At 40.8% G+C, this 23405-nt stretch overlaps 1 pseudogene; it reads left to right on the forward strand.

The window, feature by feature from the left end:
* Nucleotides 1-23405, forward strand: part of LOC114315300 (GDSL esterase/lipase 2-like) — a 142760-nt pseudogene that overhangs the window by 94132 nt on the left and 25223 nt on the right.

Below are 23405 nucleotides of genomic sequence, written 5' to 3' on the forward strand. Positions count from 1 at the left end.
TAGAGTTAGGACGGTAGGAGAAAGCATTATTCAAGTTGGAAAGGAGCCTTAGAAACAGGGAGTAAGTCCAGAATAATTTAAGAGTAAATTTAAGGTGAATTATATTATACCTTGAGGTACCATAATATGTTTTATATATGTCTTGAATCACCATAATATATTTTACGTATGTTTTGAGTTACCACAATTTATTTTGTATAATTTATGTTTTATGGTTATGTTAATGTTTCAATTACGTGGATTATTTTCTAAACTCTATTTGCTTAAATTGAAACTCATGAATATGTTTGTTTAAATGTTAGAAATTATTTGACAATGATTTTATAAATAATTATTTTCTGTAAATACCACCACGAGAGTACCATGCCTTGGGGGACTTAAATAAACTATTGACTTCTGATTGATCATTTTGTGGCCCTCTATTGTCATAGATATATTGACATTTGTTCTGTGCGGAACTAAGTGCTACACTATTGTAGGAGCCACCTCTGGAATTCGTACGAGCCACCTCTTTCCTTGCGGCCTTCTATTGTCATGGATATATTGACCTCTGTTCTGTACAGAGCAAAGTGCTGTGTGGAGCTAAGTGCTACACTATTGTGGGAGCCACCTCTAGAATCCGTACGAGCCACTTCTTGAGTCCGTACCTTTGTGTTATCATGAATCCATTGACCTTTGTTCTGACTGTTACTCCTATGACCTCTATTTTGTTCTGTTCGATACCGTGATTATGGTTATTTATTTATATAATCTCAGTTTTGCTACTTAAATGATTATTCGTTCAGCCTAAGTTATTTTAACTATTTTAGTTACGTAACTATCCATGGTTATTTTGTGTCTCTTATACTCTTGGCATAATATTTCTCACTCTGCCATGTGCTTATAGTTGTTTATCAATTTTTAAAAAACAAGGCAATTCAGAAATAGCTTTTGGAGAGTCTTAGAAGCAGGGATGTGGAATAGACACATAGAGTACTTTTATAGTATTTATAATTCTATTCTTCATATGTAAATATCGACATTTTGGTCCATAAATTTTGTTATAAAAATAGAAGCTCCAATGATTATTTTGGTATCCTCACTTAAATATTTTTTTCCGCTCACGTTTAGTAATTTGTTTAAGAATTGGCCGAAGGTAATTTCAGTTACTGACCATCACGATACTTAACCCTTGGGTATGAGGAGCAGGTCGCGATAAGTGGTATCAGAGCAATGGTAAAAAAAATTTTTATGTTAATATTTTAGCTTAAATAACCATCCATGGCTATTTTGTGCCCCTATACTCACAGTATAATATTTCTTACTGTGCTATGCGCTTATAGTTATTACTCCTTTCAGGTGACGAGATTTAGTGGGATCAAGATGGAGGATAAATCACAGTGTTTTTTTTTCTTTTTTTTTTATTTACTATTTGTATTTCTGATTGGACTCGTGTTATAAAATAAACAACCCAAATGACTATTTTCCTTTTTAATAAACTTTTGATACCCATTTATTTTGCTTTAATTTATTTAAATTATCCGCTTGCGCTACTACTACATAAATTTTTTAGTATTATTTTATTTTTATTATCTCGTTACAACGCCGAACCTTTGGGAACTGGGTTTGGGTTGTGACAAAAGTGGTATAGTGCCACCTCTGGGGTTCGTAGAACATTGGTTGCTCGAACTGGTTGAACTAGTTGTACCCATATTTATCCGCTTTGGAGGCGCGACACCGGATCTTCTGTTATCTTTTTTCCAAAATCACTTCCTTTGACTCGGTTCCCTGGAGCGCAAGGCTTTAATCCCTTTTTTCGCAATGTATGCTCGATCTACCACCTCCGCATAGGTTGGTAGTTTCAAAACCTCCAACATGTACTTGATTTCAGCATCCAATCCTACTTCGAATTTCTTGGCTTTTCAAGCTTCGGTGGGGATGATGTATGTCGCAAATCAAGCCAATTGCGTGAATTTGCTCTTGTATTCGACTACTGTCATGGTTCCTTACCTTAGATGTATGAATTCCAACGCCTTTTGTTCCCGCAGCGAATCTGGAAAGTATTTTTAATAGAATACCTCCAAAAATCTTATCCAAGTCACAATATCTTATTTCTCCAGGGTAAGAGGCCACCATTCTTGTACATCGCCTTTGAAGGTGAATGTGGCGAAGGTTACCTTCTGTCTTTCTGCGCAAGGTAACGCGCAAAAAAAATTTAAAATTTTTAAAAATTGAGTCAACTTTGAAAAAAAAATATGAAAATAAGTAAAATTTTATCAAAAAAATTATTAAAAAAATCTTACAAAAACAAAAATTGACTTATTTTTGTTTTTGTTTTTTTATTTTTATTTTTTAAACTTCCCTTTAAAAATTTTAGTCAAGACTGGAACTAAATAGTAAATTTCAACCCAAAAAAAAAAAAAAAAATCACTAAAAAAAAAATTAACGAAACTGAAAAAGTTCAAAAAAGTCAACATTGAAAAGATATTTATTGACGTGATTATATGTTGTGAAAGGTTTCAAGGAAGCAAAAAGTGCATGTTGTGGCTCTGGTCCATATCGGGTAATTAATAGTTGCAGAGGGATGAGAGGAGTGAAAGAGTACGAGTTGTGTAGCAATGCTAGTAAATATGTGTTCTTTGATGCTAGTCATCCAACTGAAATGACTTATCAACAACTTGCGAGTCTAATGTGGAATGGTACTTCAAATACAGGTCGTATAATTTGAAAGCTTTGTTTGAACAAAAACAAATGTAGAGCATAAGTATGATGTTAGAAGTGAACTTCTTGGTGTTGTCAATTATTTTGTATGGGTTTTTTTTTTTTTTTTTTTTGATCGAATAAACAAGCTTACACAGAGAAGTAAGGAAGATGAAAGACAAGAGTAGGAGGAAGATCTGCAACCCAGTTCAATGGAAGACGATCTCTTAACGATGCCTGAGCTACCCGGTGCACGACACCATTAGCTTTCCGCGAGCATCATTTAAAAGCTCTCCTACCCTCTTTCATTATTCTCCTTCCCTCTTTCATTATTCTCCTTGTACTTTGAGAGAGAAAAATAAATGTTTTGCAAGTGAGTTTTTTTTTTTTTTTTTTTTTCCCTTTCTTCTTTTCTTGTATTTTCCTTCCTAAATTTTTTTGGTCTAGAAAATAACAAAATTTTAATTATATTTTGCATCATTGTTTGGATTGAGTGAGTTTGATCTTTAGAGTTTCAACGGTGACAAATTTATTTTTGATAAAATTTATATTTTTATGATCTACTTGTTAAGTTCAATTAAACATGATTAATACTGGATATGAAATTATGTTGAAAACTAAAAAATCAATTTCTAAAAATGTGAAATTTCACAATTTCTATGCTTGAGAAACACTATAGGAAATCGCACTTTTGCCGACAAAAAATTTAGTCGGCAAAAGTCCATTTTTAATCAGCAAAAGTTATCCGCAACCAATTTTTTTGATCGTCACTTTGGTCGTCAATTGAGGGTCAGCAAAAGTAAATAGCAACCAAACTTTTGTTAGTCGGGAAAAAGTTGAATTTGCCGACTAAATTTTTGGTCGCTAAATATATCATTACTGCGACTAATCCATTTAGTCGCTAAAATACTTTAGTCATGAAAAATAATATTTGCGCGACTAAAAGTTTAGTCAGCAATAGACCTATTCCACGACCAAACTTTTTGATTGCCAAAATTAACAATTTTACTGACTAATTATTTAGTCACCAAATGTACCATTTTGCCTACCAACATTTTGGTCGGCAAAACCACAACTTGGTCGCCAACATCTAACAAAATAAACCTATAATTGAAGACAAATATTCCATCCAATCCATTTAATATAATTGTAATTAAAAAGAATCATTCATACCAACAAAGTATCTAAATCATGAACATTCAACGAAATACATAAATCAACAAATCTTGAACCTGTTTCATAGGAAGAAGCCTTGACAAAATCAAAATGACCAATTACACACTGTATAAAAACATATGTATTTTGTAGCACTTTGGTTCATAAAATATGTTTGTGTGTTTTTTTTCCCCTTTCATCTTAGTCTTTAAAGTATGCACTTTCTTGCATTTTCCGTTTTTTGCATTTTAATGTCATGGACTAAAGTGTAACATATGATATGCTTTAAGGTGCAAAGTAACAATTAAAAGATTAGGCACTAAAATGTAACTAAATATTTGTGTATTTAATCCTATTTTTAAAAAATTCAAAAGTTCGTCTTTGTTTTGGGATAATTTTTCATTTTACTTTTAAATTTTAACAGGAAATATATGAGACAAGAGGGAGGAAATTTGGATATGTTGGCTTAGGGCCTTTGGGTTGTGTACCATTTGCAAGAGTAATACTCAATCAAGAAAATTCTGGTGAATGCCTAGAAGAGTTGACAACAAGAGTAAAGCTACACAATATTGTTTTATCCAAAGTCCTTCAAAAACTTGAAAGCCAATTAGAAGGATTTTTGTATTCAAATTTTGACCTCTACACTAGTTAAGGTGAAAGAATGGACAACCCATCAAAATATGGTATGTTAATTAAAATCTGTAGAGGGTCAGAAATTAAAACCCAAACTAAATAGACTCAAGCACTAAGATCGCCCTGAGAAGGCGACCAGGGATAAAAGAAGAGCGTGGGCCAACAAGTGGGCCGAGGCCGGTCCGACCCACCAAGGCTCCAGATGGACTCAGCGAAGAAAAATGCCCAGGTCAAGTTGCTGAGGCAACACCTGCAGCAATGAAGTTGCCGAGGGAACATGTGGCGTGGCAAAGTTGCTGAGGCACTTTGTCTTAGCGCCGCCATTCCTATTAACTTTGGTTCCACCGCCATTTGGAAGTTACCAAGGGAACATGTGCAGCGGCAGAGTTGCTAAGGCACTTTGTCTCAACGCCGCCATTTCTATTAACTTCGGTTCCGCCACCATTGGAAGTTGCCGAGGGAACATATGTAGTGGCAAAGTTGCTGAGGCACTTTGTCTCAGCGCCGCCAGTCTAAGTATCTTCGGTGCCACCGCCATTCCAAGTAATGTCGGTGTCACGATCATCTGGAGTTGCCGAAAGAAAGGAAAGACCGAGGCAACTAAGTTGCTGAGGCAATACTTGCAGTGTCCAAGTTGCGGAGGCATTCTATCGGTGCCGCCATCTCTGATATCTTCGATCATGCCATCTGGACTTGTCACAGGAAATGACTACTGCAGCAACTAAATTACAGAAGGGATATCTTACCAAGGTGATAGCAGTCTTTGAGAGAGGCTTCCTTCTGAGACTAATGCCTGGCGCTGACAGCAGGCCTCAAGGGATTAACTGACCTAGGGCTGATAGCAGGCCCCACAGTTTATTTAACTTGGTGCTGATAGCAGGCCCTAAGATCTACTGGTTAGAGCTGATAGCAGGCCCAGAAATACCAGCTTACCGCGGCAACCCTGTCACGACCCAAACCTACCCCGAGAAGGTTGGCATCGTAACCGGCCAGTAATCCTAGATTACCACAGGCCTTTCTATACAAAACATACATAACCGCGGCTTGCGGAAGCGAAAACAAAACACTAATAGTCCAAAGAGCTGTGCATTTATACGAACATACATTACATGCCAAAAATGTTAATTTACCCACTACATTACATCGCATATAATCAAAATTCATGTACAAAACATAGGCTCACGCCACATGTACAACCAAAACCAAGCTTCCTAATGGCCTTCTAGGCCTAGCCCCAACTCGGAGGCACCAAAACACCGGGTAGGCTTCAAAACGACGGCTCGGCTCGGACTCTGCCTAGGCTTGACTCCCAGAGTGCTCACCTATAAATACATATATACAAACAATGAGTTAAAGCTCAGCAAGTAACATTAAAGTAAAGGGGTAGTGAACGAATTCCACATTTCATATATCCATAAAATAAATCATTCATAAACATAATCACCTCATATCAGAACATACATAATGGCATACTCCATAGAACATAACATTTGTCGTCCAACGACTAGAGTAACCGGTCCCGGACACCGATTAAACACATACCGAGATCTCGTAAACTGGTCCACTTAGGACTATCTATGGATGCCATACTAGATTCGCAAACTGGGCATTCGTTCACAGAAAACATTTATCATTTCAAAACCATAGCATAACGTAGCACTTTTAAACATAGATCTTACTAACATATCTTTACAGAAATGTTACTCACAGTGGGTTTCCAAAACCGGTTGCACGGTCTTCACCTCCTGACCTGCAATTATCAACATATAACACATTTCTTCAATACACATTATCATTACATCACTTAATTCATGCCATTCTATCTTTTCTTTACTCTATTTCATGATTATGAGATGCTAAATGATGCAAATGACATGTGAAAATCATGTAATTCAACTTCTCAAAATTTCCTGAAATAAGTCCCCCCCCCGGCTCGAGCGCCACTTTGTCCGCTCGAGCGGACTGCACAAATCCAAAACTGCTGGGAGGCCGATTTTCACACTCGAGCGGGAATCCCTCCGCTTGAGCGGACCACGCGAAATCTGAAATTCTGGACTCTTCTCAAGCTTCAATTCCTCCTTTGCCCAAAACAACTTCAAAGTGATGAAACCCAAGTCCCAAAACACTTGAAAACCACTTGATTTAGACCTTACAACTTCTCAACAAAACCCACATGCATCATGTACAAGATCAAACCATGAATTGAGGTGAAGAATCATAGCTATTCATGTAAAAGTTTCATTTCTTCATATCCATGGAGGTTCTTCCTCAAGAATGCCAAATATAAACATAAATCATCTATTCATACCATGCATGCTTAAATTAAACGCATTTCCCCTTTCAATCCTTTTACTTGCCATGAGATTAAGGATGATTCAACCATATTTCAAGAAAGTAGAGAAGAAATTCTTACCTTAAGCACTTAATTGGAGAAGATGTAGCTTGATTCTCTTTTTCCCCCTTCTTCTCCTTTCTCACGAATTCTCCTATCTCTCTCTCTCTCTCTCTCTCTCTCTCTCTCTCTCTCTCTCTCTCTTTCTAGATTTTTCTTTTCTTTTGTTTTTGAGTCAAACATAGGTCAACATCCTTATCTTAAGTCATATTTATAAAATTGTGCCATAAACTCAAGCCAAACGGGGCTTAACGAATCAAACGAAATTCAGTCATCAATTTATCGTCCCAACGGGTTCTAAAAATTCCCGGTATCACATAGGCGTGTTCAATTTCATTTTTCGAACCCATTACGATCATCAATTTCAGTTCCAAAGTTCTCATCTCAACAGATATTCTTCTAATTTAAACAGATATTCTTCAATTAATTCGCATAAACACATAATTAATTACTGATAAATATGACACATGTTTTGGGGCCATTACAAACCCCGCGAAGATGGGAGTAGGGTAGCCCGAGCATAAAGGACTCCCTTTCCATTACCCAGGTCATGGACTCGCCTTGGTCGCACAGACAGGACTAAGGAAGCCCCCTTGGGCTTGGTACTAAGGCACAGCATGGTTGATAGCAGGCTTAGCTGTGGCCTTCGCCCTAGGAAGCTAGGGAGTTTGTGGTTAGGTGGCTAAGGGTGGAGGCTTCGCTGAGGTAACCACGAATGCAATTGATAGCAGACTAATGGAGTCCTGAGAATGTATGTGCTGGCCAAGTAGAACTGAGAAGGCAAGTGCAGCGGCGAAGTTTACCGCTGCAAGTGCACTTGCTGAGGTTCAAGCTGAGAAGGCAAGTGCAGAGGCAAACACTCCCGCCGCAACTGCACTTGCTAAGGCCCAAAAGGAAGTTACAGCATCGCCGCTGCAAGTGCACTTGCTGAGGTTCAAGCTAAGAAGGCAAGTGCAAAGGCAAACACTCCCGCCACAACTGTACTTGCTAAGGCCCAAAAGGGAGTTACAGCGTCAAACACTCTCGTCGCAACTACACTTGCCAAGGCTCAAAAAGGTAGTTGCGGAGGCAAACAGATAGTACATAGTACATAGTACATGCAGAGGGACACATGGCACCTTCAGCCTGGTGGCTCAAGGCAAAATATTCTATGTAATCCCCTAGGACACATGTCTTCTCTCTATTTGGCCACTTGGTGTTCTCTTGGCACCAAAGAAAAGCCTATAAATATAACCCATTTCCCAAGGTTCAGGGAGGAATTTTGGGAATTTGAGAGAGATGCTGCCCAATTTGGTACTGCCATACACTTCTTCTTGAGCCACTTGCTTCACCCTCGCCCAGCTACATACTCTCTAATTTCCAGATAGTTGTTGCTGTTCGTTCTCAAGTCACTTCCACCATTATTGGACCATTAGCATAGTTTTGCCTCTCTAATCACCTCTTTAATCTAGAACCCCCCTACATTTCTGGCGCCTCTGCTGGGGAGGCTGTTTTGTTGATGGTTCATACCCGCCGTGGCTTAAATACTTCACTAAAAAAGATGGCTGAGGAAAAAGTTCAACAACCCCCACGGCAGCAAGGCTCTTCCAATGGCAGAGCAGCACATGCGGAAGACCATGACCACGGTATTGTGGTTGAGGCAGTTCAGTCACTCCAAGTACACAGAGGGAGATCCTGGCAGTTTTGCAAACTCTTATTGAGGCCATTATGACCATAGCTGCTAAACCAGTTCTAGTGCAGGCACCCACACCTGTAGCAGTCCCAAACCCAGCGCCTAACTTGTTCTTTAAGGTTCAGGCTCCGATCCAGGTGCCCCTGGTGGTACCTCAGGCAAATGGTACAGCCGCCGGTTCAGCTACCCAGGAGCAAACTGGACCATTGCAACCCACTCACTTTGTTACTCTAGCCGATGTACAAGCTATGCTCGAGCAAGAGCGCAACAAGAAACAACTGCCATCTCTCCCAAACCTAGATGTAAAGCCCCCATACTCTCAAGAGATATTGACCATGCCCTACCCAACTGGGTATACGGTGCCCAAGTTTATTAAGTTTAATGGAAAACAAGGCAAAGCCAGAGAACACATGGTCAGGTTCATTGAAACTCTTGGTGTCCATGGCAGTGACCATTCTCTGCGCCTTCGGGAGTTCTCCAAATCACTGACTGAAAGAGCTTACAGTTGGTATGTGAACTTGGCTCCCAACTCGATCAAGAGTTGGGAGAAGATGGTGAACAAGTTCCATACGAAGTTCTTCCAAGTCCAGGAGAAAGTTACAACCCTCACACTTGGGCGAGACATCCAAAAAGAAGGTGAAGATATACTGAACTATGTTAAGCGGTTCCAAGACAAGGCTATTGACTGTCATGAACCAATGGATGAAGCTTACTTAGTCAGCATATGTGTAGAGCGTGCCATAAGCGACTACAAGATTTTCTTGGTGAACCATAATCTGCCTACCTTTTCTGCCTTGATTGAGGCAGCTAGAAATCTTAGTACCACTGGTCCTTTACACAGATCTCGTGACGGCTATCGCTACTCCCACAGTAGTAGAGTTTTTGTAGTAACCTCCATAGGAGGGAGCTGCTAGCAAACAGAGGCTTCGTCCTCTCGAAAGAAGAAGAGTTATGAAGACAGGAATCCATATCCTTGCAGCCTTGAGAACGTTAAGGCCTTGGTTAAAGAATGGGTCGTTGATGGTGAACTTACTTTACCTCCGGTTGAGGTTACTCCAACCAAGAAGGATAAAGAAAGCCCAGATTATTGTGTCTATCACAGAACCAGCAGACACCCTACCAGGGACTGTTGGACATTAAAAAATATCCTCAAAAAGAAAGTTAATGCGAATTAGCTAAAGTTCAAAGATGCCGGTAACCGTGACGTACGAAAGAACCCTTATCCTAACCACAAGGAAAAGGGAAAAAATGTACACATGATCAGTTACCTTGGGCTTGTGCGCGCTCAAGTGCACATGGTGTCCTACTATGATGAGTTAGAAGAAATTGCAACTGGCCAACTTCCTGAAACAGCACCTGCAGAGGTGAAATTCGCAGAGGATACTCATGCTTAAGCCTTGCAAAATTCTGTTAAGTTTCGCACCATCTTTGACCAATTGGAGCTAAGCCAAGCTGCCAGGATGGAAGCAACAAAGGCTCTCATCAGCATCTCTGAAGTGCACCATGCTGAAGTTGCTGAGGCCAAGGAATATGTGCCTCGGCGCATCCAGGAAGATTATGGGGCCATTACCTTTTCAGAGGCAGACAGAGCATACCAATTTTTCCATAACTGCCCTCTTTTCGTCACAGCTTATATCAATGATGTGGAGTTCAAGCGTGCTTTCCTCGATGGTGGGACATCCGTAAACATCATTACCGCTGACACCTTCGCAAAGGCTGGCATCCCAAAGTCTAGAATGGTTCGCTAACCCATTACTGTAACCGGTTTTGGTGGTGAGAAAAAGGTCACTAAGGGCCATGTTGTAGTGGATTGGCAGTTGGCGAGATTCGTTCCGCGACTAAATTCCATGTGATTAAAGCAAATACAAACTACCACATGTTACTTGGCAGAGCCTGGATGCACCGATACGGGGCTATCCCATCCAGCTATCACCAATGTGTGAAGACAAAGTTGGAAAAGCGCACAGTTACTGTAAACGCATCTGAAAAGCCATTCGGAGTAGAAAAGGCACACTATTCAGATGCAGTTTTCTTTACTGAGTTGTCAACAGATGAAGCTCCAAGGACGGGTAAAATTGCAGGGGTAAAATTGCCGAAGTGGGAAGACATTCGAGATGTAGAGGCTACTCCAGAAAACAGTGGATAGAAAAGGAGTAACAAATCCACGAGTCCTTCGCTCAAGATTGTCAAGGTGCACGAGGGCGGCAAGACAGTTTACTACCTATGATGGTCTTGGAGGCCAAACTTCATACCCTGGAAGGATGGCCCCGAGACAAATAAATATGACGAAAGTGAGTCCCAAGAAAGATTGGTGGAGACGCCTGAGCCCACCCCTGAATACATGCAAGATAGGCCTAAACCCCAACAGGAGGTACTCGCTGAGGTCAACCTCAGTGACTTACCTGGGTAGAACAAGTCGGTGTTTGTCAATGCTACAATGGCTCAAACAGCTAAAGCAAAATTGATAACACTACTAAAGCAATACAGTGATGTCTTTGCTTGGACATACGATGAGATGCCTGGTCTTGACCCATCCTTCGTCACTCATCATTTAGACATTTTTCCCAACTCTAAACTAATCAAGCAACATGCTCGAAAGTATCACCCTGATCTTGAAGCAAAGATTAAAGCAGAAGTAGAAAAGTTGCAAAGGGCCAAGTTCATTGAGCCTATATAATACCCAACTTGGCTAGCAAATATTGTTCCTGTCCAGAAGAAGAACGGTCAGATCAGGGTCTGTGTAGACTTTCGCGACCTGAATAAAGGCCTGCCCGAAAGATGAGTTTCCATTGCCCCATGTTGATACACTTGTCGATTCAACTGCGAGCCATCAGATGTTCTCTTTCATAGACGAGTTCAGCAGTTATAACCAGATCAAAATGGCACCAGAAGATGCAGAAAAGATGGCTTTCAGGACACCCTTGGGAAATTTTTTCTACACGGTGATGTCCTTCGGTTTGAAAAATGCGGGGGCAACCTACCAACGGGCTATGATTGCAGTCTTCCATGACATGTTGCATCATGAAGTGGAAGTATATGTAGATGATCTGGTGGTCAAGTCTACTAAGGCAAACCAGCACCTCTGCGACTTGGAAAAGGTTTTTCAGCACTGCTGCCAATTTTGCCTCAAGATGAACCCTCTCAAGTGTGCCTTTGGAGTTACCGCTAGCAAGTTCCTTGGCTTCCTTGTGCACCAACGGGAGATCAAAGTAGATGGGGATAAGGTCAAGTCAATCATAGAGATACCGCTGCCACACTCTCAAAAGGCTTTGAAAAAATTCGCAGGCAAGGTGTCATACCTCAGAAGGTTTATTCCAGCCCTTACTGAGATAACCTTTTTCCTTTGGGACACTGCTAAAAGGGAATCACAAGTTTGAATGGTTGCAAGAACACCAATGGGCATTTGATACGGTGAAGAAAGCACTTACCTCACCACTTACGAAGAATGCCCCACAACCTAAAAAACCTCTGCTACTGTACCAAACCTCTACTCCTCGGTCTATTGGAGCCCTACTTATCCAAGACATAGATGGAATTGAGAAACCAGTCTATTACATCAGTCGCAAAGTCAATGGTGCCGAGTCGCGATATACTCCAATTGAGAGGCATTGCTTAGCCTTAATCTTCACAGCGCAGAAGTTGCGCCACTACTTTTTGGCACACTCGATCCAGGTTGTGACCCGGAGTGATCCAGTCCGCTACTTGCTAAGCAAGCTCGCTCTAACTGGGAGAATGATAAGATGGCTCTTGGCTCTAGCAGAATATGATATCGCTTGTATCACTCCTAAGGCTATTAAGAGCCAGGCACTTGTAGACCTACTGGTCCAGTTCCCATCTAGTGAACATGAACCTGCAGAGGTACCTATACCGGGTGAGTTCTATGTCTCAGCAGCTATAATTGAGACTTATTAGGACTTAAAATTTGATGGAGCTTCCAGAGCTGAGAAAGGTGGAGCTGGTGTCACACTAACCAGTCAAACAGGAGAGAAGTTCCATTTATCATATAAGCTCGACTTTGAGTGTTCAAATAACGATGTCGAATATAAAGCGTTGATACTGGACCTGATAGCTGCCCAAAAGAATGGCCTTCGCAAGTTGAGAATCTGGGGCGACTCCAAGTTAGTTGTCAAGCAAACAATGGGTGACTTCGCCTTGAAGGAGCCTCTATTAGCCCCATATCGCACTGTAGTCCAAAAGTTGCTTGCTCAGTTTGATAATGTCCAAATCCAGCATACCCCTCGAGCTCATAACCGTTTTCCTGATGCCTTGGCTACACTGGGGGCAAAAGTGGAGATACCAGACAATAGTATAGACATCGTCATCGAGAAAAGGACAACGCCAGCAATGCTAACTGAAGAACATGCAAAGCAAGATGTTCAGGGGTGGAAAGCAAATATAATCCAGTAGCTGAAAACTGGCCAGGGAGCAATCAGACCAGCAGAACTTGCACCATTTTTACTCCTCAGAAGAGAGTTGTATTTTCGCGGTCCCAACAACTTGCTGGCAAGGTGCGTTAATAGGCAAGAAGCAACAGACAAACTTAAGCAGATCCATGCTAAGTCTTGTGGAGATGGAGATATCAGCCTATACCGACGGATACAGAGGCAAGGATACTACTGGCCAAAGATGGAAAATGAAAGTATTGAATTGCAGAGGCAATACACAAAATGTTAGTCCTATCCTAAAGAAGAAGAAGCCCATTTTTTAAGTAGTGAAGCCATATATCGACTACCTTGAGAATGGCACACTGCTTGAAAATAAAGCCAATGCAATCAGAGCCAAAAGGCGAGCCCTCTGCTTCTTCCTTGACCAAGGCAAGCTATACTGAAGAAGCTTCGAAGGGGAACCTTTAGCATGCTTATCAAAAGATGAGGCAAACGAGGTGCTGAGGGAAGCCCACAAGACAGAGCATCAAGGAGGACAGCGGTTATATGGACATCTCATTCACCTCGACTACTACTGGCCAACAATAGAAGAAGATGCTAAAAACTTTGTGAGGAGATGCCAGTCCTGTCAGAAGTTTGGGAATCTGATACATGCACCAGCAGTAGAACTGCACAACATCAAGACTCCTTATTCGTTCCATACTTGGGCATTTGACTTGGTAGGTCCTATAGCGCAGCAGTCCAACGGATACAGATGGATACTTACAGCAACCGAAGTTAGCACCGAGTGTGTAGAAGCTATACCAATGAGAAAGGCAGATGGGGCAGGGGTAGCCAACTTCATCAGAGAGAACATGATCTGCAAGTTTGGCATACCCAAAGTAACGTTGTCTGACAATGGAACTCCTTTTGTAAATCGCCATGTGGGAAGACTGCGGGATGTCTACCAAATTAAACATCATAAGTCTAGTCCATATTATCCCCAAAGGAATGGACAAGCTGAGGCGACCAACAAAACCCTCATCCGAATACTGAGTAAGATGATGGATGAAGCAGGAGGCACATGGTCTAAGCAACTCCCTGTAGCACTCTGGGCATATAGAACGTCAAAAAGGAAGCCAACTCAGGCAACCCCATTTTCCCTAGTATATGGGTTCGAAGCTGTGTTACTAGTTGAGTTGGCAGTACCCTCAGCAAGAATGGCTATGTCAGCACACTTAGCTCCAGACAGAAGGAAGAATGACGTAGAGGCAGCTGAAGAAATAATAGATCGGGACTCACGGGCAATGGAAAAGTATCATCAATCCATAGCTCGTGCCTACAATCAATCTGTTCAACACAGAAAGTTCAAGGAATGAGACTTAGTATGGAAAACAGTGGATGCAATCATGCGGGGGCAACCAATCCCCAAGTTCTCACCCAGATGGGAAGGTCCCTACAAAGTTGCTAAGGCAAGCGGCAACGGGTACTACAAGTTGACAAGAGTAAATGACGAATTCAGAACTGGCCCTGTTAATGCCACGTATGTCAAAGAATATTTTCCTTAATTTCTTTTGAAAAAAAGAGTTGTAAGTTTCTCTGTTAATACATCTAAAGCAAAGTGTAAAGAAAGGGTCGTATACTCAGTAAACATGTTACTCTTATATACACTTAATGTGAGGAAAGTTTTCTATACTTAGTGAAAGTTTATCCTTGTAAAATCTTAGTCGTAATGAAATTTTACACTTGTAAAGAGTTTGCCTTATCTTTAGAAGCTATGTAATGTAAGGGAAGCAATGAAATGAAACTCAAGAGTATTACTAAGCATTCATACTTTTTCATTAAAGTCCAACTTCCAGAACATGATTACAGTGTTTGAAAAAGAAGTTATGATGGAGAAGAGAAAAAAAAAAAAAAGAGAAGAAAAGACGCACCAAGTGCGATGCAATAACAAAAATAAAAGAAAAACGGAAAAAACCATAACAAAGTCACAAAGTTACATCAAATCAAACCCTTCAAAACGGAGTCCATCAAAGTTACATCTTGAGGCAACTGGGCAACCAATGCAAAGTCCTTCTCTTTGAGCCGAGCCAGGTTCTGCCGGTGCTACTCCAGGGCACCCCCGCACTCCTTAATAGTTTTCTCTAAGGACACAATAATCGCCACATTGTCGGTGTGCTCAAAGAAGCCGTCGACCATTTGGAGCCTAGCCCTCATCCATGATAGGTTAAAACCACTCCTCTCAAAGCCACTCAGATTGGCCTCAACACTCTCCATGAACTTACTGGGAGTGGTCAGGATCTGCTTGGTGGCAAGGTCACGAATAAAGCCAGCAAGTGCCTCCAGCAGTGCCGTCTGAGCTATTGACCCAAGGACATTAAAGGCCGTAAAGGTGTCCGGATGCAGTGTTTGGATACGGGCAAGGGTTGTAGCAGCTTCGGAGGAAACCCAGTAACTTAGAAAGGATACTTTCTCTGAGGACCGGTGTCACGACCCAAACTCGCCCCTATGGGTTTAGCACCGCAACCGGCCAGTAATCTGAGATTACCGAAGGCCTGCTTAACAGTAATACAATAAAATAGAGTACAGGGGCCTGGCGGAAGCCAATACAGTAAATAAACAATATCCAATGAGCTGTGACAGTCTGTATGCAAAAGACTTATTCATACATATATGCAATCAGTGACAAACAGTATGTACATATATACAATCATTCAGTTCAGGGACCTAATCCCTATTAAACAGTACGGTAACAGTCTACAGTTTACAAAACAGAACAGAAGGGGAAAAACTAAAACACCCTATAGCCTTAGCTTGACAGGCTCGGAACCTCGTAGTGAGGCACAGTGGTTGGCTTGACAAAACTGGAGCTTAACCCCGACGCTTCTAGCCGTGGTCTAGTTCCTGTACACCTACATATATATATGAGCAGTGAGCTAAAACCCAGTGAATAACGTAATGCGTAAAGAGGTTAAGAATGAATGTCCTTACAGTAATGAAAACAGTTCGTTAATTCAGTATATCAGTCATTCAGTCATATGTGGTATCTCCATTAGCATAACAGTACAGTAAACAGTAGGTCTTAAAAGACCGAACAGTAAATGATGGCCATCTATCAGTAAACAGTAGTGGTTCCAACAAGGGAACCGACAAAGATCTCTGTAACAGTAACAGTAAACAGTAGTTGCTAAGGATGCCACAATACAATTCAGAATATAGGACATACATTCATTCAATTAATAGTATCAGTTCAGAAGATAATCATTTTGAACATATCTTTACACAGTTGTTACTCACAGAGTTCTGGGCTACAGTAAAGCTAGAGCGCGTCCCCAGTCGCCAACCCTACACAGTTTACAGATTGAACACACACTAGGCTACACAATTGGGAAAATAATAACTTAATCCCTAATTTGCCTCGGTGTGGTTCTATATCTATATCCTTATTAAGATGCCTTAAACTAGGCCTAATAATGCCTAGGATGAGATGAGGATGCAAAGATGCACTTTAAAAGCATTTTCAGAATTTTCAAAAAACAAGGGTCACGCTCGAGCGTACGTTACTCTGCTCGAGCGAACATGCAGACAAAGGTTTCCGCTCGAGCGTAGACTTACCTGCTCGAGCGTTCTGCAAAACAGTCAAAAGTGCTAGATAGATGAAAATCATGCTCGATTGGGTGCTCGACACCCGCTCGAGCATAAGACACAATGTCCCGCTCGAGCTTCAATTATTCCGCTCGAGCGGACTTCAAAACAGTGCAAAGTATTGGGAGCACGAATTTCACGCTCGAGCGCCAGTCACCCCGCTCGAGCATGAGTTCAAAATCTGGAATTCCCAGATTTGAACCTCAAACTCAAATTCAACTTTTAAAACATAAATTTCGATCCTCTTGGGCTAGTTTGCTGGAAAACACATCAAAACTCATAGTTTAACATGATTCAAAGCTCAATTGTAAAATCAAAGCCCCACAGGAAGATCAATTCAACTCAATTTCAAACCAAAACTCAAGAACATAACTTCAATTGAACATGCATGAGTTTAAACCAATTCAAAGCTTCCAATACTTGCTCTAATGAGCCAATTCCTTCAAAACCAAGATGAGTTCATGGTCCAATGCAAAAATATGAACATACATGTACCAAATTCTATGTATTCAACCTCAAAATGATAGGATATAAGCATACATGCATGATTTATGCTACAATTCAACACATTAAGCCAATTCTATACCCAAATCACTAGAGGCTCAAGGAGCATGCAAGAATCAACTCAAATACACAAATGAGAGGGTGAAACACCAACCTTAAATCTTTAAACTCAAGAATATAAGCTCAATTTTGCAATCCTCTCTTCAATTCTTCCAATTTCAAGCAAGCCACCAATTTGAATTCAATTCTCTCACTCTCTCTCTCTTGGTCGGTTGTGCCTCTCAAAAAGGCTGAAGAAGATGTTTTGTCTAAATGTGATAAGGCTCCAACCAAGGTTTTGATAGTGGCCCACTATAATGGCAAGGCTACAAACAATGCAACTTGTGGGATTAAGCTCATTTTAATCTAATTAAATCATACCAAATCACATTTCAGATAAATACACCATAAATTCGCATAAATTTTATTGATCATAAAACACTAATCGATTTTGGGTTCGGCCGCCGATAAGGCCTTCAATTTGCAATTTAACCATAAAAACATGAACAGATAATAGAACAGTCAAACAGATAGATAATGCATTTAAACAGATACAGTCAATCAATCAGTTTCAGATTTCAATTAGTCAGTTCAGTGTTTCAATCAGTTCAATTACTTTTCATAATCAGTCTCAGTTTAGCAGTAATCGGTAGTTTATCGGTAAACAGTGGTGAGGGTTGTTACAGTCTCCCCTCCTTAAAAAGAGTTTAGTCTCTAAACTCGAGTTACCTTCGTTTTGGAAGAAAACAGGATTCAGTGGAAACAGTTCAGGATATCTTTTAGCCATGTCGTCTTCCCTTTCCCAAGTGGCATACACGCCACTGTGGTTTTGCCAGTCGACTTTCACTAACGGGATCTCTTTGTTTCTCAACTTCTTGATCTGTCTGTTTACAATCTGAATAAGTCGTTCCTCGTAAGTGTAGTCATTACTCAGCACTACACGAGTAAGCTCTATCACATGGAAAGGATCCCGGAGGTAGTCCCTCAACATAGAAATGTGGAAGACGTTGTACATATGCTCTATTTCAGGAGGAAGCGCAACTTGATACGCCACCGGATTGATTTTCTCAATAATCTCATATGGTCCGACGTATCTTGGCGCTTACTTGACTTTGACTCCAAAACGAGTCTGGCCTTTCATCAGTGTCACTTTCACAAAAACGTGATCACCTACTTCATATTCTCTGTCTCGTCTTCTGACATCTGCATAACTTTTCTGTCTAGTCTGTGCGGTTTTCAGTCTCTGCTGTATCAGTTTCACTTTCTCAGTCGTTTCGTATACAATCTCGGGCCCAAGCAAAGGCCCATCTCCAACTTCTGCCCAGTAAATCGGAGATCCACATTTTCTGCCATACAATGCCTCAAAAGGCGCCATACCAATGCTCGAATGAAAACTGTTATTGTAGGCGAATTCAGCTAAAGGCAAATGGCTTTCCCAGTTTCCCTGAAAATCAAGGACACACATTCTCAGTAGATCCTCCAGAGTCTGGATGGTCCTTTCTGACTGGCCATCGGTCTGAGGATGATAAGCATTACTCAGTCTCAATTCAGTACCCAATGCAGTCTGTAAGCTTTGCCAAAATCTTGATGTAAACTTCGAATCCCTGTCAGAAACAATGGACACAGGCACTCCATGCAGTCTAACAATTTCATCAATATAGAGTATAGCCAATTTGTCCGCATTATAAATTGTCTTAACAGGTAAGAAGTGAGCAGATTTAGTCAGTCTATCAACGATAACCCAAATTGAGTCCATACATTTACTAAAGCGAGGCAATCCTACAATAAAATCCATGGTGATATGTTTCCATTTCCACTCCGGTATGGGTAAGGGCTGCAATAAGCCTGCGGGTCGTTGATGTTCGGCTTTAACTTGTTGGCAATGAAGACATTTTGATACAAAATCAGCAATTTCTTTCTTCATTCGCGGCCACCAGAAATTTAGTTTCAAATCTTGGTACATTTTTGTATTCCCTGGATGGATAGACAGTTTTGAATTGTGGCCTTCTTGCAGAACTCTTCTTTTCAGTTCAGTATCATTCGGTACACACAGTCTTTCTTGAAATTTTAGTACATTATTTTCAAATTTGAAACCCGGTCTTGGTTTAGTTTCCCTTTCTTCGATGATCTTCTTCAAGAAGTCATCCGATTGTTGTTTCTCTTTAATTTCTTCAATCAGTGCCGATTTAGCAGAAATAGCAGCTATTGTTCCACATTGTTCTCGCAAAACAATTTCAATTTCAGATTTTTCAAGGTCACAAAGCAATTCTTTCTGCCCGGTGAGCAAACAAGCTAAATTTCCAATCGATTTCCGGCTCAGTGCATCGGCAACGGTGTTGGCTTTTCCTAGATGGTACAAAATCTGTAGGTCATAGTCTTTAATCAGTTCTAGCCATCTCCGCTGTCTCATGTTCAGTTCTTTCTGTGTGAAGAAGTATTTCAGACTCTTGTGATCTGTATACACCTCACATGTCGCTCCATATAGATAGTGACGCCAGATTTTCAATACAAATACCACTGCGGCAAGTTCCAAGTCATGGGTTGGGTAATTCTTTTCGTGTGGTCTCAGTTGTCGGGAAGCATAAGCAATAACTCTCTCATTCTGCATTAAAACACATCCCAAACCCTTATGAGAAGCATCACTAAATATAGTAAAACCATCCGTACCTGAAGGTAAGGTAAGAATCGGTGCAGTTACAAGTCGAGTTTTCAATTCTTGGAATGCTGATTCCCTTTGGTCAGTCCAGTCAAATGATATCCCTTTCTGAGTTAACTGAGTCAACGGTAAGGCAATTTTAGAGAAATCTTTGACAAATCTTCTGTAATATCCAGCCAAACCCAAAAAGCTTCGGACTTCTGTTACATTTGTTGGTCTAGGCTAGTTTACTACAGCTTCAATTTTCTGTGGATCAACGAAAATTCCATCTTTGCTAACAACATGCCCCCAAAACATAACATGATCAAGCCAAAATTCACACTTAGACAGTTTAGCATAAAGTTTCTGTTCTCTTAGGGTCTGTAGGGCAAGTCTCAGATGATGTTCATGTTCTTCTACACTTTTGGAGTAAATCAGTATGTCATCAATGAATACAACAATAAAGTCATCAAGGTACAGTTTAAAGATTCTGTTCATGAGGTCCATAAATGCAGCAGGTGCATTGGTAACTCCGAAAGGCATAACTAAAAATTCGTAATGTCCATACCTCGTTCGAAAAGTAGTTTTGTCAATGTCTTCTGGTTTAACTTTCAACTGATGGTATCCTAATCTGAGGTCGATCTTAGAGAACACTTGAACATCCTGCAACTGATCAAATAAGTCATCAATAAGTGGCAATGGGTATTTATTTTTCACAGTTACCTTATTCAATTCACGGTAGTCAATACACAGTCTCAGTGAGCCGTCTTTCTTTTTCACAAACAAAATAGGGGCGCCCTACGGTGAAGTACTGGGCCTGATGAACTTCTTATCTAACAGTTCCTGCAGTTGCACTTTCAATTCTTTCAATTCAGTCGGAGCCATTCGGTAAGGAGCTTTAGATACTGGCTGGGTACCCGGAATCACATCAACGGTGAATTCAATCTCTCTGTCAATCAAATCCCCTGGCAGATTATCTAGAAAAACATCTGGGAATTCTCTGACTATGGAAATGCTGTTCACATTAGCATTATCATCAGTAGATACAGTCAATACAGAACACAGATATCCTTTACACCCCTTTCTAATCAATTTAATAGCTTTCACAGATGAAATCAAATACGGAGGACGTATTACTCCAACCCCATTAAAGACAAATTCGGGTAAACCCAGTGGACGGAAAATTACTTGTTTCGTTACACAGTCTATGGTAGCATGGTATTTCGTTAACCAGTCCATTCCCAATATTGCATCAAAATGATTAATGTTCAGTGGCAGTAAATCGATATACAGATGTACATCTTCAACAATAATTTCACAAGCAGGGTACATATATGCACAAGTCATAGACCCCCCAACGGGTGATGATACAGCTAACAGATAATTCATGGGTTCTAATGGTCTATTCAATTTTCGCGAAAAAGCATGCGATACATACGAATGTGTAGACCCCGAATCAATCAGTACATATGCATTTTGAGTACAAATAGAGAGGATACCTGACACAACGGTCTCAGTATTTTGTACGTCTCCCAGTACTAGGGCGAACACTCGGCTCTGCCTCATAGGCTCTTTCCCGGTAGCTTTGGGGTTCGGTTTTGGTGCAACAGTTGATGCTACCACGCTTGGTGCAGCTTTACTATTGGCTTGTGGAGCAGAGGGGCAGTCTTTAACCATGTGGCCCACCTTGCCACACCTGTAACAGGCTCCAGATATTTTGTAACAGACCCATTTATGCTTCTTGCCACACTCAAAACAGGGTGGTATGAAACCACTCCCTTGGCTGGGGCTAGTTGTTGACCCCGTATTCTGTTTCTTGTTCAATGGGTTATGCTTGCCTTTCTTGAATTTAAAACCCTACCTTTTACCACGCCATTCAGACGCTGGTGTTTCAGTTTTTAGTGCCTCGATGTTCGATTCAGCCATCAAAGCTCGGTCAAGAACATTTACATAATTCGGTAATTTCAGAACATTTATTCTGTCCAGTATTGCAACATTAAGGCTACCTTCAAACTTTCTAGCCTTCTTATAATCAGTGTCCACCATGTGCGGTGCATAACGGGCAAGTTTAGTAAATTTTGTTTCATATTCTGCAACGGACATTGTGCCCTGTCTCAGCTATTCAAATTCAGTCACTTTTCTGTCCCTAACACACTGAGGGAAGTACTTTTCAAAGAAGGCTCCTTTGAATTGAGCCCAAGTCATTACAGTATTATCATTGCGGATAAGCATCCACCACCTTCTGGCCTCTTCTTGCAAGGTAAATGTAGCTAACAGTACTTTATGTGCTTCTGAGCATGGAAACACTTCAAATAACTTTTCAGTCTCAAGAACCCATGCTTCAGCTTTTAACGGTTCAAGGCCTCCCTGAAAGAATGGCGATTTCATTTTACTGAACTTTTGGGTGAGAGCAATTATGTCCCCATCATTAACATTCACATTCTGTTCCGGCTGTACCAGAGGAGGAGGTGGGGGCTGTTGATTCTGTTGTTGATCTAGTCTTTCAGTTATTCGTTCCATCATTCTTTCTAGTCTTGTCATTCTTGCCTCAGAAGACGAGGAATCAGATTCATTTGCAGTTCTTGCATTATCCATTTCACTATAAGTAGTTATAACAGTTATCAACATAGGCAGTCATTTGTTTAAACAGATTAACACATTAGCATAAATTCAGTCATGTCATAGCCACACACTTATCATTCTCATGTAATGCCCTAATCGCTTTTCTAGGACATCCTATAGCTCATTTGGACACGTGTGTGCGGTATAATTCGTGGTAAGTATCGCTCTAATACCACTCTGTCACGACCCAAACCCGTCCCTATGGGTTCGCATTGTAACCAGCCAGTAATCCGAGATTACTGAAGGCCTGCTTAATAGTAATACAGTAAAACAGAGTACAAGGGCCTGGCGGAAGCCAATACAGTAAATAAACAATGTCCAATGAGCTGTGACAGTCTGTAGGCAAAAGACTTATTCATACATATATGCAGTCAGTGACAAACAGTATGTACATATATACAATCATTCAGTTCAGGGACCTAATCCCTATTAAACAGTACGGTAACAGTCTACAGTTTACAAAACAGAACAGAAAGGGGAAAACTAAAACACCCCATAGCCTTAGCTTGACAGGCTCGGAACCTCGCAGTGAGGCACAGTGGTTGGCTTGACAAAACTGAAGCTTAACCCCGACGCTTCTAGCCGCGGTTTTGTGCCTGTACACCTACATATATATATGAGCAGTGAGCTAAAGCCTAGTGAATAACGTAATGCATAAAAAGGTTAAGAATGAATGTCCTTACAGTAATGAAAACAGTTCGTTAATTCAGTATATCAATCATTCAGTCATATGTGGTACATCCATTAGCATAACAGTACAGTAAATAGTAGGTCTTAAAAGACCGAACAGTAAATGATGGCCATCTATCAGTAAACAGTAGTGGTTCTAACAAGGGAACCGACAGAGATCTCTGTAACAGTAACAGTAAACAGTAGTTGCTAAGGATGCCACAATACAGTTCAGAATATAGGACATACATTCATTCAATTAACAGTATCAGTTCAGAAAGTAGTACAGTTCAATTGTTCAGAAGATAATCATTTTGAACATATCTTTACACAGTTGTTACTCACAGAGTTCTGGGCTACAGTAAAGCTAGAGAGCGTCCCCAGTCGCCAACCCTA

This window comes from Camellia sinensis, chromosome 4 (assembly GCF_055761805.1).
Source record: "Camellia sinensis isolate YWXY chromosome 4, ASM5576180v1, whole genome shotgun sequence".
Taxonomy (NCBI): domain Eukaryota; kingdom Viridiplantae; phylum Streptophyta; class Magnoliopsida; order Ericales; family Theaceae; genus Camellia; species Camellia sinensis.